At 46.0% G+C, this 27,104-nt stretch overlaps 1 protein-coding gene across 2 annotated transcripts in view; it reads left to right on the forward strand.

The window, feature by feature from the left end:
* The window catches only part of EMP1 (epithelial membrane protein 1), a 48,618-nt gene that overhangs the window by 7,267 nt on the left and 14,247 nt on the right, over positions 1 to 27,104 (forward strand). Inside the window, exon 2 of one of the 2 annotated variants that reach the window (XM_060658321.3) lies at positions 20,770 to 20,963. The exons of the other annotated variant lie outside the window; for it this stretch is intronic. The gene's annotated coding sequence lies outside the window, so the exon portion shown is untranslated. The remainder of the gene's footprint in view (positions 1 to 20,769; positions 20,964 to 27,104) is intronic. 2 annotated transcript variants of the gene reach the window in all.

Here is a 27,104-nt window from a genome sequence, read left to right on the forward strand (position 1 = left end):
CCCTGGAAGTATGATTTTGATTCCCGCTTCCGCCTAATATTTTTCCGCGACACAAATAACTCACTCTGTGCTGGTCCCGCTGGAGGGGGGCGTCCGCATTTTTATTTCCCTCTAGGGGTTCTCAAGATCTAAAGCACACATGCCAACAAAATGAGTATATTTAAGTTGCTAATTATTTATATTATTAAAATATGTGCATATGCAATAATGCCTACATACTGAGCGCACGTGCGCGCATGCACACACACACACACACACACACACACACACAGTGGTATAATCTCTGGCCAATATGCTAACAATACAATTAATAAAAACTAAATTGAAAAGTTAATTAGCCGTCTTCTGTTTTCCTTAGTGGGACCTAATCTCCTGTGATTTGTAGCCCAACACATTTCTCAAAGGCCGCACCAATCAGAGGCAAATTATCTAATTGGAAGGTATTGAGATCATTGAAGGGCGAACCCGGGATTAGTGCACCCTGGATACATAGATAGATGTAATTACTCTGGGAATCAAGTTTCGGGAAGTATAGTGTTTTCATCATCATCATCCTCATCATCCTCATCATCACCACTATTGGCTAATTGTGAGTTCTTTATTTCTTTTTGCTTTAATCTAATTGGATTTGAAACCGCAGGCTACTGTTTGAATTTGGTTCTAGGCATATTTTGCTATTCCAGAGAAGACCTGATTCAGTTTTATGACATTGATTCTGTCCTGGCTCACGAGGATACACGTGTTTAAATTTTTTATACTTAAACCACTTAGCATTGGTTTGAGGTTTTGGCCAACGAGTCAGTTAGGTTTAGTTCAATATGTGGTTCAGAAAATGTATGTACTCCATTCTGGCTTTTAACTACAAACTTGGTGTGTTTCATCTCTGAATTAGACAGATTTCTGGTTAGCATTCGTGGTGGCAAAGGTGTTTTATTTCGTTCTTGTAAGTTGGTTGTGTTCACTGTTATTTTGAGAAGGTTTCAGAGAGGCTGGTGTTGCAGTCAGCCTGCCTTGCTCCACAACGCTGCACAGGGGACCTGCAGTCATTGCATTCTGCTCAGACACCAGGTTTATAGAGATTCTCCACCCTGTTTATTTCTAAGCTTTTCCCATGCCTCCTGGCCCCGAGTTACACATGTGCTGAAGGAGACATGGCGTTTGGGTTCACTTCCTCCCCTGGTGCCAGCAGGCTTTCCCGGAGAGGAGGGAAATGGCCTTTCTGCTGTCACAGCTCAGGTCCCCACCGCGTGGATTTGTTGCCTGAGAGGACACCCACCATGAGCTCTCTACCTCATTGCTCCTCAGCAGTGACTAAAGTTCAAAAGCCCAGCCCTTGTCTTTGGATTCCAAAGGTGTAATTTCCTGTGGAATGTTCCTTTCTGTTGACTTGTTCTCCACCTTCCTTTTCACCTGTCTGTTATGCTTAGCTCTACCCTCTTGCATGCATTAATTTAATCCTTTGGTGACCTAAGCTAGAGAAAATGCCTCAGCGATAAACTTTTCTCCATCTATGAGTGTTTTCCTGCATGTTGTGGTGCCTATTCCTCCAATGGTGATATGTTAGATTAAATCTACCATTTATTGTATGCCTATGTGCCAAGGAATTTACTTCTATTTATCACATTTATTGTTACTAGTGACTCAATCAGCGAGGTGGCATTAGCCCCATTTTAGAGATGAGGAAACCGAGGCTCAGAGAGACTGAATGCCTCATCCAAGGCCTTGCAGCTGGAAATCAGATAAATCTGGTTCACCCGACTCCAGAGCCTCTTCTTCACGGGTGTCCAGTCTGGTTCAGCCAGGAGGCTCTTTTTGCGTTCAAGAAATTCTGAAATTCCCAAAACAATCTATTCCCATTCATTTTATTGACAGAAATGGTAATAATGTCCGTATGTCTCATAGGTGACATAATGAAGTGAAAAGAAGGAGAAAACAGTGTCGTATCCTGAAAGGTTGGAAATGACCCCCTTGACCCTGAAAGGAAGATTTGGGGTTACCAATGAGACGTTTCCCTCAGAATGACTTTTGCCAAAGGTGCCTGAGCCTGCCACCACCTTGTTCATTTGGTGGATTGATTTAATTCTGTAGCTGAACCTGCTTGAGGAGATTCCTTCCAGGTTCATGACCCTGGTTGTGGAAATGCAGAACTTTAACTGGCAGGTCCTGGTGATGGAGCACAGAGCTGGAGGTATCCGAATGAGATATTATCAAACAAGACAAAGTACAGGTTTTCATTCTGGAACTTGTAACAAGATAGTGTTCCTATTGAAAGAAAATATAAGCCATTTCCCACAACTTCATGTTCTTGTGCATACCCCGGCACCTTCAAGAACAACCTCTCTTGGCCACCAGAGGACAAGCCTATGTGAGCATAGCATAGAAGTGTGGTCAAGTGTAGATTTAGCCCTTCATTCTGCCTCCTTCCACAGAGCATCTGAGAGTACAGACAATAATAAGGGGCCCCAGCAGAGCCATTTTTTCAGTCATGACCTTCCACATCTTCAGCCTGCTTCTGGAGCTCTGCAGACAGTCCTGAGGGGATCAAACAAGTCCTCCAACAGAAGGCCTAAAGCTGAAAGCCGCAGTATAAGTCTGCTGTCTTCTCATGAGAGATGCTATTTCTAGAGGATGCACAGAAGACTTTTCCTATGGCATCCAGAAAGACTTACGGGGGAAAGGGTGTAATTTCTGAACACTCAAAAAAAACTTTTAGGAAAGTGTCTTGACATACTTTTTTAAGTGCAGATAAAGGGAAAAAAGGCCATACCCTTCTGAGGATCCCCACTCCTGGTCATTTTCGCCAATAGTGGATGTGGCATTGGTGGTGGTGGGGAGACCAAAACCTCTGGTTCCTCAGGTTATATGTTAAGTTTGCACAGGAAATATGAGCAAACATTTTGGAGTCCTTATCATTCTACATAAACTGCCTTATGGATTGACTCTACGGAGATGATCCTATTTACAAAAATACCATGATACCCCCGTGCATGGGATTTCTTGGCTGAGTCATCTCACCCGTAATTTACAGACATGAGAATAAAAACAAAGAGAGCTCACTAGTTGCAGAACAAGCAAAACACGTTGGGAGCTCAGCCTTCTTCAAGCTGTCCTGTGTAGCCAAGCCCTGGGCTCTGCCCGTGAGCCTCCCTCTGAACTCCGAGCCCTCGACATGTCCCCTTGCTGCAATGGGCACATGTAGTTAATGGGACGGAGCAAGCCCGGTTGCTGTCGAATTAGTTGCAAATGGAAGCCAATTAGTTGTTGTCAATCCTCCAACAGCAATGTATGTGCCACGTACTACACTGGGCTCCAAGGAGAGGAAGCAGGGGCTGTGACATGGCAACATTTAACTGCTACAGAAGAAAGGGCAGGCACGATCTTGTACTTTTCCTTGGGGGGGGGGGGGTCACTGAGTAAACATGAAACCATGAGGCCATGACAGAGGTATTTGATCAAAATGGCAAAGAAAAGAACATGAAGGGAGCATCAAAAGGGAACGAGGGTCAGTCTCCCAGCAGTGGAGCCAAGCTGAGGCTTGAAGGAAGGATGGACAAAGATTGGTTCGGAGAGAAGGGGAAACTATGGGAATCTTAGTGAGACGGCAAAGGAGTGGGACTCTTCCAGGCGAATGGAGGACTGGATAGGAAACGAACATGACTAGGGCCATAAGGCCATGTTGTACGGTGGCAGGGGGTGATGGGGTTGAGGTGGGTGTAGGGATGAGAAAGTAAGGAGCCATCTACAGGTCCTGAATTGGATATGAAGTGGTCTCCAAAGCTGGTTGTTCTGAGGAGCTAAGGAGCTATCAATTAATGACAAGAACAAAAAACAGACAGAAAAACCCCAAAAACAAAAAACAAAAAACAAACAAAAAAAAAACTGAAACCAAAGAAATCCCGAGGAAGACAGCTCAGTAGTCTGTCTAGCATTGAGAAGCTTAAATGATGAACTAGTGTTGATACCTTTGGGATAGAGAAAAAGATCACAAAACGGGAAGAAAGTCAGAGGAATGATTAGCAGGACTCGGGGGAAAAAAAGGGCTTTGGGATTGGAGGAGTGATAGTGAATATATTTTTGTTGAATCTTGGCATTTTTGATAGTCAGGTCAGTAAAGAAGCTGTTGATGCAGAGAAAAAAATGTGGGCCGGTGAAGTTCAGTGAGGCCCGTATTTATTTTGGAAAATAACAAATGTATTTTGGGATTCGGACACAGAAACTCCTGCGATATAATTGGGAAACCAGGGGAAATAGAATATTGGGTTTGGGCTCATGACGTCTGCATTCTGGTTCCAGAAATCTTGACCCCTGGGACGTCCTGATCCTCGGAGACCTTTGAGGGGACAGAGTTAGTTTGCACGGGGGCTAACATGAGTGGAGAGAATCAGGTCATCAAAAAGCCTTTGGAAAGCGTGGTAGGCAGAGAAGTGGTGGGATCTTTCAGCTTCACCCTGCTTCTGGGGTCTCCTAGATCTGGGAACAGTCAGGCTAGTTCGAGTGGCTGGCGGTCTTCCAGGGTGGCCCGATCTAGATTGGGTCATCCGGCTCCCACCCAGACTCACGTCAGCTTCACACACTGTCATTATCCGTGACACTTCCTCCAGCACCATCTCTCCACACCATGTTACATCCAAAAAAACAAAACAAAAAAATTAAGAACTCTCCCAGGGAAATAGAAATGCATTTCTTCTAGCTTCATTTAAAATACATCGTTAGAGTTGTGTTCCACAAATCTGTCGAATACTATAAATATGTATGAAGTTGCCGTGGCCTCCTACACCCATGGAGAGGCCAGTTTTTGGATGGATAACAGACAGGGAGAATTTTAAGTACATCCTGTTCCACCAAAGCTTACCCCCCCCCCGCCCCCCCATTCTGCTCTCTCTTTCTTTTGCTCTCTCCTGCTCATCAACACCCTCCTTCCCCAACAGAAAAAATAATTGCTGTGAAGTCTAAGCCTGGGCAGAGCCAAAGATTTCTTATTTCTCTTCCTTAAAATGTTGCAAAACCTTAAAAACTGTGAGGGAATAATGGCCCTCCCCCCACCCCCAGCAACACACACACACACGCACACACACACACAGAGCTCTCCTCCAGCAAACAGGAAACTATCCTTGGGCTGTGGGGCTCCTAAGCCAGGAAACTGGTCTTTGCTGCTCTGGCTACCTTCCCCTCAGGTTCTTCCTGGCCATTCAACCCAGTTAAAAATAGTAACCACCAAAACCAGAAGAAAAGATGATTTCATTGTCGAACCACTGCAACTTGTGGCCTGATTTGGGTGGTGGCAGACGGAGCTAATCCTCTGCATTCTCTTAGGGTCAAAGCTGGTCCCTCCCACAGGATTTCAACACAGCGATGCTCCCAGAGGAGCCAGCCCATTTCGGGAGGGCAAAGAATCAGGCAGAGCTGGCTGGGCACACACGTGCTTGTGCACACACGTGCACGGGCACGTGCACACACGTGCACGCTGCTGCGGGTGAGACAGCCATGGAAATCCATGATCTCCCCGGGGCACACACAACCTGTGCACAGAGCAGGCGGCACACAGCCCTGCAGTCTTGTGAATGCTGGGCTCTGCCCTCTGAGCCACTCACTCCTGCTATGGGCTGGGGAGTGTGCATCCTCACCCAGACCCAGCAGGCACAAGAATTTGTGCAACACGCTGAATTCCGTTCCTAGCGTAGGGAGCTGTCAGAATGACGGATAGAGAGAGAACCCAATTGTCTTCCAGGGCTAGGGGAAGAGAAAACTAGTTTGAGAAGGTACAAACGGTCACCAGCAGTTAATCTTGGAGTAAAAGAGAAATCAATTTTTACCATTGAGGACTCCACCTCTAACCCTGCCATGCAGATTAAACTTCTCCAAACAGAGGTAAATTCACAATGATGGAAAGATCCACATCCCTCAATACTGAACTTATGGCCCTCAATTTTGCATAATTTGCTACTCAACCAGGCAAGTGGATTTTATTTTACTTTTTAAATCTTTTAATGTTTATTTTATTTTTGAGAGAGAGAGAGAAAGAGAGAGAGAGAGAGAGACAGCGTGTGAGCAGGGGAGGGGCAGAGAGAGAGGGAGACACAGAACCCAAAGCAGGCTCCAGGCTCTGAGCTGTCAGCACAGAGCCCGATGCAGGGCTCAAACCCACAAACTGTGAGATCATGACCTGAGTCAAAGTCAGATGCCCAAACACCCCTGGCAAGTGGATTGTAAAATAACTTCTATGTTGGGGCACCTGGCTGGCTCAGTCGGAAGAGCATGAGACTCTTGATTTCAGGATCATGAGTTCAAGCTCCACCTTGGGTGGAGAAATTATCTAAATAAATAAAACTTAAAAAAAATAACTTCGGAGTTCCTGGCATCTCCCCAAGCGTGTGGGGATACAAAAGATCTATAGGGCATGTGTAGTGTTTTCGAGGACTTTATAGTTAATGAAAGAGCAAGAACTAATTCGACTGATATAACCGGAAACCAAGCATGCCAAGCTTTCAACCAGTAAGTACTGGGCACCTTTCAGACACTGCTCGGGGAATGCAGCCATAAGGAAAAGCATAAATAAATGCCTGCCCTCAGGTAGCTATGCTCTAGTGGAGAAATAAATAGGATATGTAGCATGTCGGATAGTGAGGAGATAGCTTAGAAAAACAGCAAAGTGGGGTAGGAAGTGTTGGGGAGCGGCTGCCATTTTAGAACAGGTGACCGGAAGAGTTCCTACTGAGAAGGTGACGTTTGAGTAACCAATCGAAAGATACGAGTACTGGAATTGCATGGTCCAAGCTGAGTAAGTACATAGCAGAGGGGAAGGCCAGGGAGTAGCCAGTGGAAATTCATGCGGGGGGGTGGGGCTCAATCTATACCTTTGAAAGTTGACAAAACTATCTAATTAAAGAAGGAATGAAAGGGGCAAAAAGTGGTGTCGGTATACTGAGATTTGGCACGCTGCAATGAGTGTCTTCTCTTATCTGTGCCCCGTATATTACACACTTTAAAGAAAAATACTCATAGTGCCTAACCGTGCTCTTTGGGCAAGATACAGCAGCATCCAGAAATTTACCAGGGATGTCCGAGGGTCCCAGTCACTCCAGCTGGAGCTGGGAGGTGGCACGGATGTGGGAATGTTGTTTGCCCCAGGAAGTGGTGGTGGCATGGGCGGAAAAGCAGGGGCTGTGCCCTCAGCTAGAGGGATGTGGGTTCAAGTCTCACTTGGCTGCCTCCTAACCTTGTGATCAAGTGTGCTACTTAATTCTCGGAACCTCGGCTTCCTCATCTCCAAATTGGGAATGCTACATTAAAAAACAAACAAACAAACAAACAAACAAACAAAACACACCCAAACCAGGGGTGTTGTAAGGTACATATAAAGCATTCAGCAAGCCTACCCATTATTACCATTATCAGGATATCGCATAACTCTGTGACACAAAATGATGGGCACCCTGTGGCTGTTGTGGAATCGTGTCATAGGTCTGGGGCTGCTAATAGCAGTCAAGCTCATATTTCACTCTAGAGCTTTCTGCCCGCGGTAGATGACTAAATGGGGGACATAGAGAGGTTAGGTGATGTACCCTTGTCACCAGAGGTGGGGGTGTGGTTGGGTCACATCCTCTGACCTGGGGCCACCGGAGCATGTTGAGGGCCTGGGGCCTGCCGCTGGGACAGGGGAGTCGGGAAGAGGCAAAGAGAAGGTGGATGGGGTGACCAAGGAGCAGGACTAAAGCAAACATCATCCAAGGGTCCAGGAGCTCCTGGAAACCTTCCTACCAGAAGGTGCCTGTTCACTAGCATCACGGAGTTGCAGCTCACCTATCAGTCCTTCCCTGGGAGTATCAATCAGAAGGGGACCTTGGGAGAGCTGGCTCTGGGACTTCTGCCCTCCCCAGGCACTATCTCTTCCTTTCTTTCATTGGTCTGCATAATTTACCCATGTGGGTGCTCAAAAGCCATATGATCAAAACCTAATACAACTGACTATAACACTATGAGAGTTTCAGGCATTTAAAACTGGCCTGGAAGAGGCCTGAGGGAATCAAAAGTTAAGTGAGTCAAGAAGGCCAGAAGGCACTTGGAAGGGTGGGGGGAAAAGCATGCGGCTGAGGGACCTGAGCGTTTCAGAGCAAATGGAAAGTCCATGGTGAGTGAGAGAGGCTAACAGCCTGGGTGATATGAAGAGCAGGACCACATTCAGTTTCTGAAGTGTTTAAGCCACTTTGCAAATGGGTGTGCTCTCCCCTGAGCTCAGGCCTGCCTCTCTGCACAGGGAGCAAGCATTTCTGAGGCTTCCTACATTGTCCTCCTATGTACCATCTAGAGTCTATGGCATGCTGGGGATCCAGATCTCTCTTTGCTTCCCAAGGGTCCAATAGACACATTCAAACCCTTGCTGATTCATTGATCAAAAGGCAGTTACCAGGACTTCTCCACCCTTACTTTATTTTTAACATTTATTGAACACTTATTATACACTAGGCACTGTGTTTTACCTGCATCATCTTGTCCCATTGTCGTAAAAAATTTATGAAGCACGTACTCTCATTATATTTGTTTTGTAGAGAAGGAAACTGAGCTTTAGAGAGGTTGCACAACATGCCTTCACAGTTAGTAAGTAATATGGCCAAAATGGAAACTCAGCCTCTAACACCAATGTCTGTGTGCTTAAACACAGTGCTAAAAGGCCTCACATCCGCCATCACTTAAATTCTGATTTATTTATGTCTGTAAAAGCAAGTTCCTGAAGACAGGAGACGATTTATTATTTTTTTTTTTTGGAGGGGGAAAGACATGAACTTACTTGTAGTACATTAATGTTATAACCAATACATTCTCCATTCCCTTATAAATATATTTTGTTCAATAAAAAATAATAGAGGACGAACTATGCTTAGACGTGGTCAGTAATTGGTGAGGATTCAAACACCAAAGACCATTATTACCTTCCAGGATCTTGCCATCTAATGGAAAGAGGAAGACAGACAAGTAAATGAATATTGTGTTTCCTGGTGATTTATGATAAAGACAGGTGTGCTCAGAGCTTGTGGGAGCATCCAGGGCAGGCACCAAATCCCCATTGGGGCAGACAGTGTCTTCCTGGAGAAGTTGATGCCCACACCGAATCTTAGAGAACAGGCCAGAGAGAAGAGGTATCTCATCAGGGCAGGATATAAAAGCCTTGGAGGTGTGCTAGAACTGTGTGGCAGGGATGTGAGGTATGAGGGGTGGGGAGACGGGTTGGTGACAGGTAGGACTGGTGAGATAGGTACAATCAGACTGTGAAAGGCCTTGCCGATCGCCAAGTAGAGGGTCCATGTCCTAACAACAGTGGGGAGCCATTGAACAGCTTCCCATAGTAGAGGCTCATAATAATAGTTTGGGAAAGGCACTCTGACGAGAGTGGAAAGGGACCAGAACATAGCCCCTGGACAGATAGGAAGGGGCTGCAGAGTGATCCAGGTGAGGGATCAAGGAGCAGGGCTTCAAGGGCTTTGATCTGAGTAGAGGGTTTTATTTATTTATTTATTTTTTAAATGTTTATTTATTTCTGAGACAGAGAGAGACAGAGCATGAACAGGGGAGGGGCAGAGACAGAGGGAGACACAGAATTTGAAGCAGGCTCCAGGCTTTGAGCTGTCAGCACAGAGCCGGCCGCGGGGCTCGAACTCACAAACCGTGAGATCATGACCTGAGCCGAAGTCGGTCGCTCAACCGACTGAGCCACCCAGGCGCCCCATTTTTTTTGTTTTTAACGTTTATTTATCTTTGAGAGACAGAGACAGAGCATGAGTGGGGAAGGGGCAGAGAAGAGTCGAGGGTTTTAAACACTCAGTTACCCTCCATTCCAAATCAGAAAATACATAGTATGCTTTCATTCTCATGTTATTAACATCGTACGTAAATTCACGTTTGTAGTTTACAAATGTTTACAAATGTTTGCACCTGCGTTATCCTCATTGGATCCTTATATATTCCAGTGAGGTGGGAAAGGCATTATTATCTCCATAGTACGGGTAAGAAAACTGAGGGTGAGAAAAGCAAAAACCATACAGTTAAGTGCTGTAGTTTTCTCTTAGTGCTCTGAATTTATCCTTTTCCTTTTTTATTGCCCTTTACGGATGGCATTCAGGTGACAAATGGCATCAGGTGACAATCTTTGGTGTGTAGAACTCTGGGGAAAAATTTGACCCTCTGGCTATTGCCATCCTCATGTCCAACCTAACTCATTCCAGAAACACTGAGCAGCTGGGGTCCAGGCACTGGATGCTAGAAAATGTCCAAATTGGCCCTTAGCGAGTGAGTGGTGCGTGTAGGGGATGGGCATCGTACAGCTAAAGGCGAGAGAATGTGGACACTGCCTTCCTAGAGGTATGTGCAAAATCCTCTGGTGCCTGGGGACGGGACAGATTACTCATTCTGTTTAGGGTGGGGTGGAAGGATGAGGAAGGCTTCACCAAGAAGGCGACATTTGAACCAGACATGGAGGTAGAACGGCATTTCTTCAGGGACAGAAGGGCAAGACGACAGCAACATCAACAGAAGTATCACCTGTTAAGCCCTTGCTATGTGCCAGGCCCTGCATTAGGAGTTTTACACATACTGTTTATTTGCTCCTCCCCATAACCCCACGAAGTATCAACTAGTATTATCCCCATTTTACAGATGAGGAAGTCTTAGAGAGGATTTGCACCTACGCAGTCTGATTCCAGCATGTTCTCTCGACCACTACAGCACAGGGCCAGTCGCTCAGGCTAGAGAACGGAGCTTGAGCAAAGCCTCAGAGATGGGAAAATGCCCATTACGCTCAAGGTGCAGGGTGATGAAAAAGGGAGGTGTAGGCTTAAAAAGCTGGATGGAGCCAGTGTGTGTGATGGGTATGGAATGCATACCATGATTTTATTTTGCCAGCAAAGTAAGATTGTAGTCATGTGATCCAATTTGATCAGATCTGTGTTTCATGCAGATAACTCTGATGGGAGAACGGGAGAGGTGTCACAAGCATCCGTGCCTGTCGAGGAGCAGGCCCATAAGCCAAGGGAAGCGGGCCACGTGGGGAGAAGGGGGATGTCCCTGCTGAAGGTGACAAGCTCCATGCCTCCAGCTCCTTTCAGCTCATGGCAGCCATGTGGGAATCAAGTGCCTTTGTTTCTAGTCTTTCTGATTTTTTCTTTTGAAGTTTATTTATTTATTTTGAGAGAGACAGAGAGTGTGCAAATTGGGGGAGGGGCAGAGAGAGAATCCCAAGCAGGCTCTGAGCTGTCAGTGCAGAGCCCAACGCAGGGCTCGATCTCACGAAACTGTGAGATCACGACCTGAGCCGAAATCAAGAGTCAGACGCTTAACCGAGTCCTTCTAATTTTTAAAGAAACTTTGGAAAGTCAAAATGTTATTGGAACTTCCTTGATTTTAAAATGTAGAAAATGAATTCATAGTATTTTTAGAACATTTTTAGGGTTGAACAAGTCATAGGTGTGGACTGCTGGCTTGCCACCTGTGCTGTGGAGGATGGATTAGAACAGAGAGCGCTCAGAGACAAGGACACCAATGTCAGGAGGCTTTTGTAAGAGTCTAGACAAAAGAAGACCTGGGCAAAGGCCTGGGCAGCGCACAATGAGAGGAGGGGGCAGGCCTGAAACACATTTTACATTTATTTCTTTTTGAGAGAGAGAGAGAGAGCAAACACAAGCGGGGGAGGGGCAGAGAGAGAGGGAGACACAGAATCCAAAGCAGGCTCCAGGCTCTGAGCTGTCAGCACAGAGCCCGACGCGGGGCTCGAACTCACAAACCACGAGATCATGGCCTGAGCTGAAGTCGGACGCTCAACCGACTGAGCCACCCAGGAGCCCCCTGAAACACATTTTAAATGGACTAACTCGGACTGTGACTTTGGACATGGAGGGTAGGACAGGGAGAACTCTAGGTTGGGTGGGTAGATGATGGAACCATTAATTCATTTAATTTTGGGACAATTTTTTGTTGAGTACTTAGTATTTATGCAAGATGCTGTGTTAGGGGTTGAGGTACAGCAAAGAATAAGATACAGTGCCTTGCTGTGAAGGAGCTCAGAACTTAGTGAGGAAGTCTGTTGGAGGGTAAGCACAGAGAGATTTGGGGGCACCGAGGGGCACTTCTCCTAGTCTTAGGAAGCAGGGGGTCAGGGAAGGCTCTGCTGATAAGGAACACGGGAGGAGTGCACGTTTGAGAGAGATGATCACAAATCTGATTTTGGATTTGTTGAGCAGAGCCTTATCTTCAACCCAGCAATTTCTGTGATCTAGTACCCCCGTGATGCTTTTCATTTTGTGGCAGTTAAAAGTCCAGACAGCTTGCTCACTCACATGACACATTCCTTTCCTGTGGTCATGTTCTCCCTCTGTCCTCTATTAAAATGCTCAGTATAAGTGGGCACATGGTTGGGAGTCTTCCCCCGAGTTCCTTTCCATTAGCTGTTCACTGTAGGTGTTGTAGCGTTTGTAAAATTTACCTGGGCTTGTTTTTTTTGTTGTTTGTTTGTTTGTTTTGTTTTAGCTTACTCATTTCTATTGTGGTGAATGATTTGCTTTCTTTCACGTACTGTTCTCTTTATTTTTTATTGTTACTGTCTGATGGGTTAATTAAGGGGGAAACACTATCTGTTGTGGATCAGTCTACTTCCTTCCTGAGAGTGCTCCACAATCTTTGTTCAAGCCTGGGTAAGGTTTTGCTTCATTCACCCAACAAGTAGTTATCAGGCACCAGGAACTCTTGTAGCTGCATGGAACGCATCCATGAATAAGGAAGGGACTCTACCTTCATGCAGCCTTCCATTTCTGCAGCCTCAGTGATTAACCACTTCTTGATTTGTGTCACTCTTTTGGGATATTCACAGATGGGTTGTCCCCTCCCAGCCAGGAGAATGTTCCCTGCAGCCCTTTCTCAAGTGGGGCTGTGCTCTCCTTCACATGAGCCTCTCCATCTCCCTAGAATGGATTGTTCACAGCACAGCAGTTCCTTACCCTGGGAATTTCCCCAAATAGAACCTTAAGTACTTTGCCCGAGTTCTGAATGTCAACGTCATGGCCTTTTCTCTGACCATAACTTCTTTTTAAACCCCATAGATGGCAGCTCCCTCCTCTATATACTCTGAAAACAATTAATGCTCTCTTTTGAGAAGATAATTTAACTGTTTCCTTAAATCCTCCCAATGATCTATTTACTGGATGTACAACTTCTGTCGTAAAGTCCTTATAACATTTAATTCTTTGTCCACAACTAAGAGTTGTGGGGGAAAGTCTCTGGATATGACCAAAGGGTGCCTGAGACCCAACCTTGAGATAGTTCACTGAATTTGGTGGGGCAGGATACTCAAGTAAACTTTCCTAGGGAGATTGGTTCTCACCAGATCTCTGGGATTGCAAGATAAGCCTGGGATGAGGAACCTAGAGGCCATTGCAGGGCTCATTTGGGTTGAGTGAGTTCTTCACTCAGAGAACATGGATGCAGGGATCTCTTTAAGTCATAAGCTCCTCCACGAAGGTCTAGGAAGCCCCAATTTGGATAGCACCTGACTGGAGGGGTTCAAAACCGCCTCACATATCTGGAAGTCCTCCACGTTTTTGGACCATTCTGGATCTTCAGCAGACTTCTTCTAGCTCCCATGAGCCAGAGAGAGGTAAGCAAAGTAGAGGAAAGAGAAAACTTAACAAAGAGTTAAAAAAAAAAAAACTAAACCAAAACAACAAACCCCAAAGCCTAAGAAAACTAGGTGCTGTTCCTTAATATTTTTGTGGCCTTGGCCAAACAATTAGGACTCTCTGAACCTCAATTTTATCCTTCCAATAGTGTAAAAGAAAGAAGGAAAGGAAGAAAGAAAGAAAGAAAGAAAGAAAGAAAGAAAGAAGAGGAAGGAAAGAAGGAAGGAAAGGAAGGGGGCGGAGGGAGAGAGAGAGAGAGAAGAAAGAAAGAAAGGAAGAAGAGGTTAAAATACAAGGAATGTATGTCCATAAGGTGCTATGCAAATGTAAGTTTTTAGTGTTGTGATTTTTAGCAGGCCTCCCTTCTGGAGTCCACAGTCTGATGGACCCTAATCCTCAGAATTGTGCCAAAAGCTCTCCCTCAACAGGCTGAAGACGTCCAAGAGACAATGCCCAGTGAGCCAGCTCCTCCCCCATCCATCAGTCAGCCAGCACCAGGGCGAGGAATCCAGCAGCTGTCGCTTTCCACCAGCTAGCACGGACCTTGCCTTTTATTGCTTCTGAGCTAAGGCTCGAACTTCTTTGGCAAAAGCTCTACCACCACAGACTTGTTTGTTTCCCTGAACCTGTAGGTTGCTGAGGGCATCCCCCGAGACCAGGCGCTCATTAGGGACGGATCACTGGCACAACTCCTGCTGCCCCTCTGAGTTCTGTGTGACTCCAGCCTGCGGAGCTGACTAGGGTCACATCCTGAGCCATGGGATTAAGGCATAAACTAAGGGTGAAATGATGCCATGAGCCTGGAATTTTGGGAAATGCGCGTGTGCGAGTTGAGAACGCTGACGGGGCAGTCCAGGGAGATTTAGCTAGAACTAAAGAATCTTTTAAATCTCAAATTGCTGGCAACTACCCAGCCCTATATCTTTAGGGTTGGGCAGGCTTATTTGGCTTCATGTGGTCAGATGATAGATTAGAAGGACAACAATATGAATTGTCGATTATTGTTCATGAGATAAAAAGAGAAGGAAGAGGCCAGAGACAGCTGGTTGGTATCCATCTATACATGCTTTGCCTGAGTTTTTAGAATGGGGAAAGTGACCAAAAAATGTTAATACTAGAAGGGACCCTGAACATCATGAGGAATAGGATCCAGAGTGCTTAAGTGAGTTTTCTAAGCCTGCACACAATTGGGTGATGACATCTGTACTTTGTGTCAGTCCAATGAATGAGGGACACAGTATTTAAAAATATGGCAAATATGTCATTATGTGTATAGATATGTTATATACAAAGGGTTTTACCACAGGTTTGTTTACGGTGACAAAAAATCAAAGCAACGTAAGTATCCATTACGTGGATACACATGATGGAATTCTTTGTAGCCATTACAAATGGTGGAATAGATCTACATTACTGACATGGTAAGCCCTGGGGCCGAGCTAGAGGGACATTTGTGACTCTCTGTTGTGTGACAATAGCAGATGTCAATGTAGCATGTAAGTCATCTGGGGTAAAATTGTATATATGTATGCATATGTCAATATATATGTGAAAAAACGTTTACAATAATTATCTCAGAGGTGAGGTTTTGGATGTTTTTAACTTTCTTACTTACATTTTCATGCACTGTTGGAATTTTATTCAAAGATCATGTATCATTTTTTATAATCTGAAACCAAACAGTAAAAGGACATCCTCCTTTTTGTCACAGATATCTGTGTGCAGTTTCAGAGGTTTGCAGGAGGGTGGCAATGAGTTCCCCCACATCTGGTTCCCTTATAGTAGCTTTCCCCTCAAAAATCTACAAGGTTTGCTCAGCACACAATCTAAAAGGAACGGTGTTACGGAGGGCATGATGCCTTGGATCTTCAAATAGACGTTGTTAGTACACGGGTGGATTAAGAGGTTCCCACAGCATCAAGAAAATGTCTCTGTTTAAGAGTAAAAATTAGGAAGAACAGAATGGTTGATTTGAGCCTCTGTGGATGTGACCACGCTGAACAAATGTGTGGCAGAGATTAGGGGTCCTCAACTCTATTTGAGATGCTTGGGTGTAGCCACAGGCAAGTACAACTAAAGCAAAAATATAACTGGAAAGATGAAACTGAATTAATTGCATTGGATAGCACTGTAATTTGGCTGAAGGCGTAGCACGTTAACCAAGGGGGAAAAACCAGTACAGGGTCTGGAAAATGAGCTCTGTGTATTGGTCAGCATTTATCCAGCCCTGCTAGGGAAGAGCAATTGTGAATTCTGTGGCCACCGGCTCTGCCATGTTCCAGAGCCTTGAAAGACCTTCCTACATACCACCCACCAAGAGTAGAGAGCGCCTGGCATCCACGTGTTTGGAATGGCAAATGCCACCTTGTGTGTGCACACGTGAATGAGTCTTAAGACTTCTGGATTAGTCTTAAGACTTCTGGAAAGACTTCGGATTAGTCCTGTAGGACTTAAAAATATTCATTCAATTATCCTAAAATTTAACTGGAAAGAGTACTCCATTTTCCAATGAGGCTGAATAATGGAGTCCCTTACTTAGTGTTTGTTTGTTTGTTTCCACCAAGAAACAGTTCATATCCTTGAAAGTGCTTAGTCTCAAGATTATTTCTAGAGTGTCACTATGTCTGTGTGCTCTCCTGACCACACAGAGCCAAGTGGACCCCTCAGCTGTGCTGTCCAGCTTTGTGCCCTCTTCCCTGGCAATTTTCCTTGGGCAAATGTAAAGATATGTGTTAACTGCTTCCTCACATCTGTGGAAGTTTAGCCATACAGGTGCTCTGATCAGCATCTGAGTTTAAGGGGAAAATCTTGAGGGAGAACAGGAGATTCTTTTATTTGGGGATTGGACACTTTACTAATTAAATGTACTAGTTTTTTAAAAAAAATTTATTTATTTTTGAGAGAGAAAGAGGGAGAGGGTACACGAATGGGGGATGGGCAGAGAGAGAGGGAGAGAGAGAGAGAATCCCAAGGAGGCTCTGCTCAGAGCCCGGTGTGGGGCTCGAACCCACGAACCGTGAGACCGTGACCTGAGCTGAAATCAAGAGTCAGATGCTCAACTGACTGAGCCACCCAGGTGCCCTAAATGTACTAGGTTTTAATTGGATAACTGCAATGTAGCCAGAATCTACTTACTGGACCTGATGCCCACTCTATACAAAAGGAGGGACAGTCACTCTTTAATTCCTTATAAATATTCAGTGCTTTACCTGAAATGGTCCATTAAGCACTAGTAATAATGCATTCAGTAACATGAAGGGCAAAGTGAAGAAGGCGATATGCGGTTAATATCCGTCTTCTAGTGTTGCTGTTGACATTAGCTGGAGAAAGACCTTCTCACTTTTTGTTTTGATCACCACTTATTGTTTGTTGGTTATTCTTCTCTGGCTTTGGAGCTGCAGTGATGTGGACATGGCTCGGGAGTTCTGTTCGTTTAGCCATTTTGAACATCCATACACATCCCAGCTGCCTGAAGAACTTAAAGGCAGTAATTAGCATCAATCTGGTAACTGTCCAAGGTGGCTGCACTGGCTCCTTTCCCCTGCCGAGTTCAGATGTCTTCAACAGCCCATCCTCTTCTACGGCAACATCACACCGCTGGGTCGGCAAGACTTTCCACTTGGCTGGAAGTGCCTGACCAAGGGCCCACATTCTTGGAACGCTCTTGGAGTTTCATGAATTTTATCTTTCAAAACCAGTTTCAGGACGAGCTCGCTGAGACAAGAAAGCAGGGGAGACTAACAGGATTTTAGAGACTCTCTATTTGGGGGAATTATACTAAAATGACATCTCAGTGAGACAGACCTGAGAAAGGAAACAATACAGGTGGAAGAAAACAGTCTGAGGGAGAAAAAAGGACAGGAGAGTGGCAGGAAGGAAAGAGGGAAGAATATGAAATTTCTGGTAAATGCTCAAATTGCAAATGTGAGTGGCAAGGGACAAAACACCCATTTGATTTTGGAGGATACTACCTACGTAACTTTTAATTTATTTACCTTTCAAGCAGTGTTTGCTAATATTAGCATTGACATCCCCTGCACATATAATGGGGAACATGTTTGAGATTCTTTTTGGCTAACTGAGTTTGAGCAAAAACAAGTTAAAGCTATTATTAGTTTTCTTTTCTGGGAGCCATAAGGGGCCAAATCTACCTTCGGAGGTTTCTCCTTGTATCTCATCATTAAAAGCTCTTGATTCATACGTTCATTAAAAGTGTTTACGCCGGCTCCAACTTGAAAAGCTGCCCTAAATGGCATTGTGCCAGAAGTTGATTCTCATTGCTTCAGAAGGAGGGAAAAATATTCTTGTAGTTGAGGGTGACGCTGTGGCACTGGGCAAGAGGGGACATTCCTTGCCAAGAATAAATGACTTTACTGAGGTCAAATGAAATTTTGCCCGGTTCTTTACCCCCATGGAAAACGAAAGTGTCTAATCTACCCTCCAGATGAAGGGCATGGGAGCACGGAGCAGACAGGCAGATTACCCCTAAGTGTTTGAAAAGACCCGTGCAGATGGCAGAGAGAGCTGTGCTCTCCGGCCCCATGTGGTTTTAGACCCCTGAACTCTTCCCTATCCATAGCCTTAAGCTCATGGCCGTGGAAAGAATCAGAATCAGACTTAACATTTTAATCACATCCAGAGGCACGGTAAGCTGGAACTTCAGCCAGAACAGATCTGATTTCCTTCCCAGACTTGACAACTTTGCTTTATAAAATAAGTTCAGTGACATTTCAAGGGTTAATTAGGAGACTTTAGAAATCCTGGACCGGCATTGATCTTTTAAAAATATTTATACAGCTTCACTTTATATGATGCCACGTGTGTGTGTGTGTGTGCGTGTGTGTGTGTGTGTGTGTTAAGAGCTCAAAGCATTTAAGATTTTCTTTCCAAACCCTAAACATTTGCACAAGTACACAGGAAGGTGAGATTTATTAAGCACATTTGGAAGGCTAGGATGTGGACTCACTTTAAAGTTGAAAGGTAGGAGGGTGGCTCACTTACCCCCAGGCCAGGCAGTGGGAGAGAAAAACTAGAGCTCCTGTTTCCAGGAGTCCTGTCTCCAGGACCCCTGTCTCAGCGCACTGCCTCTCCCTTTCAAACCCATTGTGGGAATCCAGAAGGACCAAATGACTCCTCCACTGCTCCTTTGTTAACCCAAGAGCACCTCTCCTACAATGTTTCCTGGCTCCAGATTTCTCTATAAAAAATGCAACCAGACCACATACTCCTCAGCATCCCAGGATTCTATCCCCGGAGCCCAGCTCTCCTCGGGAGGGAGTATGAAACTTGTAGAAGGCATTGGAGGTGAAGGCAAGCTGAAGGGGGCGGGAGGTGAAGGCTCAGAGAGAATGTGCTGTCCATTCTGTCCTCACAGCTCATGGAGGATTCCTGGGTCTCACCATCCTCCCCTCTCCAAGGCTTAGGCTGTTCAGAGATCACTGGGCCTCTTAACCTATTCCTGGGAGTGGCTTTTCTCAAACAGGCACTTTTATTATCAAATGAGTGATGGGGGAGGGGGAGGTGAGGAAAGATAGGAGACGCTGATGCAGTCTTCTGTCACATCATCAGTTTGTAATGAAAAACCTATGCTGTCTCATCCTTACGGGGACAGAATTCAGTTTTCAAGGGTTGCGAAGATGCAGTATTAAATCAGTGTGTGCATGCATGCGTGCCTGCGTGTGTGTGTGTGTGTGTTTTCCCCAGCATCCACTTCAGCAAATATTTTCTCCTTTCCACTTTGAAATATTTTTCCTAAAAAACAAAGTAATGTAGGTTCATTGCAGAAGATTTGGAAATGTGACCCACAAGAAACTGAAATTCACCTATTAATTTTACCATGTAATTTTATCAACATTTTGGTGAATAGCCACAGTCTGTCCTCTATTCTCCTATGGAATAGAAGTCCCAAGAGGGTAGGGATCTTGGTCACATCTGTGACCCAGAGCTCTGAACAGTGCCTCATGCATGGCAACGTGCAGATATGTCGGTTTAATAAATGCATAACTGTAAAAGAATAATTTGGATTAAAATTAAAATAGGTTGTCACGATGCAACAGGGAACAGAAATAGAGTTGCCTGGATGTGGCAGACTTGGATCCAAGCTGCAGCTAATAATTTATGGTGGCTCCTTGGATATGTCACATCACCTCTCTGGGCCTGAGTTTCTCCTTCAGTCCAATAATCATAGTTAACATTTACTGAGTGCTCACTAGGTGCCGAGCATTATCATAAGCTCTCTCCGTGTTATTTCTCACTGCAGCTCTGTGAAATGGGTACCTTCTGCCCCCATCTGATGCACAAGGAAACAGGCCTGGGGAGGCCGATTTATCACAGCCGCACAGCCAGTAAGTGGAGAGCTGGGCTTGCACTGTGGCATCTGAGTTCTCTTCTCCAGTGGAATGCCTTGGCTATAGGACCAAGTGACTTCCAGGGCCCCTCCCTGCGAAGCTCAACTGCGGAGCAAGGTCCAGATGATTATTACATGGAGATCAGAGAGCAAAGTTCTTAACTAGAGGACTTGCTCCTGAATGTGAAGAGTCCACATGGGCATTCATTCACACAGCGTAATTAGAGACCAGTCTGCTGTTGAAGCAGTGCTCCATCATTCAGAGGCATTACGAGGGCTCGCGTTGTGTCCTGTTCTGGTTCCCAGGACAGCTGTCCCTAGGACGGTGCACCTAAGTGAGGCAGGCAAGCAAGTAGGACCTGAATCTGATCATTTCTGATGGCTGGCAACCCGGATGCATTAGGCAGGGGAGGAGGAAGGGGAATCTCCTTTGATGATTTCAACGGGCAGGGCTCTGTCCTGTTCCCTCGCCCCCTCCTCCCCAGATGTACATTTGGACAGATAAGTTGTGTTTGCCTATGCCCATGGTAACCATGTCTCTTTTTTGGTGAGGAGGAACGGGCTTCGGTAAATAGATCTATTTGTGTGACTCCTAGTACTCATTTGAAGCAATGTCACTCCTTTTTCCACTGTGGTCTGTGTGTGTGTGAGTCAGAGGGAGCCTAAACAGGCTTCTTTGAATTGATGGCTCACTCCCAGCCTCTCTTGACCAACTGCCAACCTAGCAGGGCGTAGCTTACCAACAAATCTTTTTTTTTTTTAAAGGCAGACTGATTCATAGAAACTCCTTTAAAACGCAGTGAAAAGAAACCGCCCATCACACACCCCAGCACACTAGCGCTGGAAACTTATAACCTCGGGAGGCAGGTCCCTCCCCTCACTGTGGTCACATACCTTCAGAAGAGCGGACCAGGCAGCCACCAGCTCCTCAGGGCGCCTCTGTCGCTTAGGACCCTCAGGTAGGACAGCTTCCAGCGCTGCGGGGAAGCTTGGCAAACTTTCTTTCCTTCTCTGCTCTCCTTCTTCTGACCTCGTCACCTAAGCTCCGCGTTTTCTTTTTCCCTGTAGTTGTCTATGAGTCTCTGAATTGAACTCTTTGAAACATCTGGCTGAAAGTGGATACTGAGACAACTTTTTCCATAAGGTTCAGAAAAATGCCTTTTGACCGGGAGTTTGGGGGACCCCGGGGTGGAGGGTGGGGGGTAAGTCCGCGGGACTGGGCTGTGATAATGTTTTGCAGTAACTGGGTCCTTGCTCTGAAATGTGGAGGGAGCAGGGATTTTGGAACACGCCAGGATAGGGCATTCTTCATGGGGAAACACTACATGCCTTTGAAAGGGCGCACCGACTTGCCAGATGCTTTCCAGTTTGTCCGTTTGGATTCAATTGCTTCAGGATTTGGGTTGTTTCTCTTGGTCGTTTGCTGGTCTCTTTTGGATGATAGGTAGATACGTGCTTTTCTGTTTATTTTAGTTGTTGCATTTGCTCCTGCTCTTTTAGCTTGTCCATTCACTTCTGTTTAAATGTGTTTTTTCTCCCCACAGGATGGGAGGAGGGGGTTGGTTTGTTTAAAGAAAACAGAGAGGTTGGGGGGGGGTGGAGCGGGCGGGTTGGGAATCAACTGGTGTGTCAGAGAAAATGCGGGAGAGTTGCGTTTGGTGGAATCAGCCTGATGTGGATTCCAGAGCTCCATGTCTCCTGGCCAGATGTAGAGGATGGGGAGAGGCGGGAGGGAAACTGGGTTTGCAGGAGAGGGTGGGGCAGGGGAACTTCATCTGGTGTAGAAAAATGGTGAATGGCTTTGTGCTTCCACCCCAGAAACAGCTGAACTTTAGTTCTGAGTGGAGAGAAATAATCATTATTATCAGAAATAAGAAAATAATTTTTTTTTTTAGCTGAATGTGGAAGTTTTCGGCATGGAAGGCAGTGATTGCTTTGGAACATTTTATCTTCTCGCTCTTCCAGAATGTGGTTGTGCAAATGCAAACACTAGTATTAATGGTAAAGAGAGTCTGGAGAAAAGAAGAAGGGTGATTTCTATTTGTTTTTTTTTTTTTTTTTAATGTTTATTTATTTTTGAGGGGGGGGCGGAGGGTCAGAGAGAGGGAGACACAGAACCTGAAGCAGGATCCAGGCTCTGAGCTGTCAGCACAGAGCCCAATGCAGGGCTCGAACCCATGAACCGTGAGATCATGACCTGAGCCAAAGTCAGACGCTTAACTGACTGAGCCCACCCAGGCGCCCCTGATTTGTTTTATTTTTAAGTTAGCATTTTGGCCTAGGTGTGGCCCATTTCAACATAGATACTGGTTTTATTTTTCCTCCACATAAACAAGATGAGGAAAATGACAGGATTCAGCTTGTCAGACGAAATTAGGCTTTTCCTTTAGAAATGCAATTCGTTGGAAGAGACGATTTCAATGCAATCAGCTTGTGTACATTGTACAGACAAGGCGCCTCGTAAAACTGCCCTCGAGGGGATGATTAACTAAGTGCAAGGGAAACTTTTCAAGATGCAGGGAACTCCCACATTTGCTTAAAATGTTTATTATTTCCAGATTACATGGATGTGGATTCAAGGAAGCCATTATTAAGTTGATAGTAATGGTATTCTATGAATCCAGCATGAATCTTCTTGTAGTTCTGTGTAACTTAAAGCTATAAGCAATATTTATCCAGTCAGCACATAGAAAATACTGACAAATCTGGGAGTGTCGACCATCACAAATTGCATTTTTTTTGTGTGTGCATTTCACATTACACTGTAGTTCTAGCAGTGAGAAAATACGCTGTATGTTATTTCCTGGAGTTTTAGGGCAATTGTTGAAATGCTGTTCTAATTCTTGCCTTTCCCACTGCCTCTAAGAAGTAGTGAGGGAGCTCCCTAGCTGCAGGAGTGTTTCTGGATTTCAGCTCTAAGTCTTTGAAAAATACTGAAATGTGAGGGTTATTTTTTCCCCCTGCAGCCTCCCACCCTCAGAGTCGGATTGAATTCCACCACAGACTCTGAAGAATGGGGCGGGGGTGGAGTGCTGTCTGGAGGGCTGCAGGACATCCGGTCTGGCATCCTGGTCAGAGGACCCCCCAGATTTTACATTGTTTGAGGGCACTAAAGTGTCCTGAGAGTTGGCACAAGGCCATCAAGGGCCAACCCAGAGCAGATCGCATCCCAGAACAGATGCTGGCTACTTCCCAGGACTACAGGGCACATCTCTGAGGAAAGGAAAGGCATCCCTTCTACTGGCCGCTAGAAAAACTTACTGTGACTTTCTCAACTCTTTCCTGCTTCCTTCTGAGACCAGCTCAGGCCTATCCAGTTCCCAGGGGCCATCCAGACTCCAGGGGGCCTTGTGAGTGGGCTCCATAAAGACCACCCTGGGATGCAGACCCTCTTGGCTTGGTGTGGAGGGTGCACTGGGGGGTTGGTTCATGCCAGATGCACAGGGATCAATGGAGAGACAGCAGTCAGCGACCTAGAAGGCTTATAGATGAAGCAAAATGTTTTCCTGTAGACTCCTCAGAGCCCGATAGGAAGTATATCTGACAAATGGCCATAGAAAAGGGCACACGGCAAATTTAGTTACACTTTGTCTTTAATTTTGTTCATCAAATTCTCAGTTTGAGGGAGATTCTCAGTCTGAGGATCAATTCATTCATTCTCCACCATATGCAGAAATCCTATTTTTACACCACCTTGGACAGATGGCCACTTTACATTTCCTTAAAATTTCCAGAATAGGGGTGCTCACTACCTCCAAGTGAGAATCTCCATGCTCCCCCACTACCACCCGCCCACTTTGCCAGACAACTCTAATCATTAGAATTTCTTAAATTCAGCACAATTGGCGTCTCTATAACTTCTATACTGTGCTCCTAGTTCTGTTCCTGGGCATGCAGAAAATATCTCTTCCATTTTTGTTGTCGCTCTACTCTTACTCTCTAAACGCTTAACCCTTAATTAATGTTCAATGGATAAAACTTGATGAATTGGTATTATCATTATTACCTAAGACTCCGAGAGAGCAGGAAGCATTTTTAAAACTTTACAACTATGCACGTCGTCAGCCATACCCACAGGATTTGATTCTGAGGGATTTCATTTTCTAAACACATGAATATGGTTTCTTCTTTCACTTACCACGAGTATATCCAAGGCTGCCGAACACAAAAGCTCAGAGACATTTGGGACTCTCGGATGTACAGACCCAGAGGGGACACACCCAGTCGCTACTTATGGAGGTGATGGTTAAATCAATCAATCTAATACCAGAGGCACAGGCTTCGAACTTGGCCTTGCCAGGGTTATCCCGTAACTTGGTTTACAGTTCACGTAGCTCACACCTTTACATTGTTACCACCTGTCATGATAGCTCCAGGAACACGCTGCCAATCCATTATAACCCCAGACTAATTGCTTGGCCAGCACAATGGATGTCAGTCCTGGAGAAGAGCTCATAACCTTTAGCCAGTGTAGATCTGAAAGTTTCTGACCGTGAAATTCTCTTTTCCAAGACTCTTCCCAGTTCTGCTTAGATGATCCCGGATTTCTGTTCAGTAATCAAGGGAGCCTTGATTGCTTGAATTCACAATACCCCACCCCCAAACACATATGTCTTGAGACCACTTTTTGTGATACATCAGTCCCTGGTGCCCTGAAATAATTTCTTTCAATTTAACTGAGAGATCCACTGACACTGAAGCATAAAGATAAAAGTACAAATCCTTGTGGAGATCTCTGTTTCTCTCTCTTCCTTTGAAGAAATATTTGGGTCAGCATTTTCTTCTGGAAATGGGCATTTCCCTGGAACTAAAATGGACTCCCCCGCTCTTGGTGCCATTGACTTGATGTGGATGTGGCAGCTTTCGTATTTCCTGAGTCTGTTTCACGAATTCTTCCCTCAAATGGGGTAGTTAAAATTGAGAACACAGGCATAGGTTGAAAGTGGTGGTAAGAATCTCGGGGCAGATGCAACATGGCTGAATAGGGGAGGGAGGGTTGTGGTCTGGTCCCCACTCTGTCCTGTGACCATGGGCAAGTCACTTGTCTTCTTCATGGAGGGAACAGAGCTTGATGGTCTCCACGGCCTCCCTGTGGCTCTGAAATTTTATTGTTCTAAGGTCTTATCATCCCTTTTTGAGGAATCCCTTGGCTCATGCTGATAGTTCAATCCATAAAAGTTGGGAGAAAAGTTAACTGAGGCATCGTGTTGCATCGCAAGGTATTTTACACAAGGTTGAGGGTCCAGGCAGCCTCCTGGGCTCATCTGCTCTGAGATTCCTTTCACCTTGTCATCAGATAGTAATGATTCACCCAGCTCTTGGAAGAAAAGGAAGAGGTTTGACTGATTACACACAAAGGGCGCCAGCTCAGATGAGAAGAGGCAGGCCATAGAAGCCTGTTAAGACACTGACAACAAAAAAGGATTCACCAGTAACCAAACCAGGTTTAGGAAGAAACTGAGCTGGTCCTGGGAAAGGAGCTCCACCCTCTTGTCTGGGAGGGGGACCTTGCAGCGTGAGGGTGTGGCGGTAAAGGTGTGGATGAGAGCGAATCTTAGAATCTTCAAATTCAAATAGTCGAATAGAACAGTCGTAGAGGAGGAAGAGGGAGCGGGTGCAAAGGCAGGTGTTTCCTTAGGCTTGTGTGTTGAGGGAGAAGAAGAAGTGCCACTGGACAGTTCTAGAAGAGGGAGAAAGAGCGCTGCGGAAAGAGAAAGACAGGGAGAAGTGCGGGGAGGATCCCACCCTATTTCCTTCCCTTCTTGTCTGGGGAACACCCCCCCCCCCCCCTTCAATGTTTCTGAACATTCCTCAGGGTCAGATATTTTGTTCTTTGTCCCCTGTGAAGAACCTTTGTTGCCCAAGCTACAAATGTTGGTCAATACATCCTTGGTGTCATTTGAATTTCCACTGAAAATTTATGCCAACAGGGCAGTGATCTCCCTTGATGTTTTTCCTCTTCTCAGAAGGCTCCGATCAGAGCTAAGAGCAAAATGAAGTCCTTGATACTTTGACTTCTCTCAAATAATCAAAGGCCCCTCTTTGGGGGCGGGGGTGCTGGAGATGGGGAACTGGAGAGAGGTTTGGTATCCTGGAACGGTGAGTTAGGCTGGCGGGTGCGTCCCGGCTTCCCTTTGCCGGATGTGGCTTTGGTGGAGAAGGGACGCTTGTGCTGTGGGTGGGGGCCAGGATGGAACGTTGGAAGCGTGTCTTAGAGTTTGCAGTGTGGGGATCTGGTCTTGGACTTTTGGTGGTTCTGCTGTGGGCCTCCTTAGCAACATGACAGGAAGAAGCAGCTGCCCCCGGCACTGTTTTGAGGGGGCACTGCTGACCCTCTGATGAACCAGGAGGTGGTGGAAGGAACAGAGTGAAGGGTAGCTATGGTAGAAGGTCTAGAACGTCTGCTGAACCCTGAGACAAATACGGGAGAGAGAAGATCATGCCGGAATGGAGGAGGCCCGGCCTGGAGGGTGCGAGACGGTGGGTTTCAGTTCCCTGTTCTAGTTTAGCTCCGGGGAAGGTGCATTTTCTCCTTGGTTCAGGGACTGGACTAAAGAACCTCCACACCTCTAAACAAGCGCTCTCACAACGCACAAAGAGTTAGGAGGCCTGTGCCGCCCCCCCCCCCCCCCCCCCCCAGCACACTTGCCTCTGGCGGCCTCCCTCCCGGCCCTGCGGGCTCTCCAGGCCGCTTTGCTGGTTGAAGCATGCTGCCGCCACCTACTGTCGACCCGCCCAAGTGCCCCTGGGCTGGGCCACACCTTGATTTTCTTCCCAGACCCTAGTTATTGTCTTGGCAACCTCTCCCTCAAAGACATTCTGGTGGCCAGGACACTCCTCTTTTGTCAGAAGCAGAAGACAACCACAGCTTCTGTCCTCACCCTGGGGGCTGTCGCCCCAGCGACCTGGCCAGCTGCGGTCTGGGGGCGTGGGCTGGTCCCCGCATCACAGCCCAGGTCTGGCCTGAGCCTTTGCAGATGTTGCCAGATCCACCCCCTGCTTGGACACAAAGGAGGACAAGAGGAAATGAGAGAGAGAGAGAGAGAGAGAGAGAGAGAGAGAGAGAGAGAGGCTATTCTCCTTGGGAGCATCTGCAAAAG

Source organism: Panthera onca, chromosome B4, assembly GCF_046562875.1.
Source record: "Panthera onca isolate mPanOnc1 chromosome B4, mPanOnc1 haplotype 2, whole genome shotgun sequence".
Classification (NCBI taxonomy): domain Eukaryota; kingdom Metazoa; phylum Chordata; class Mammalia; order Carnivora; family Felidae; genus Panthera; species Panthera onca.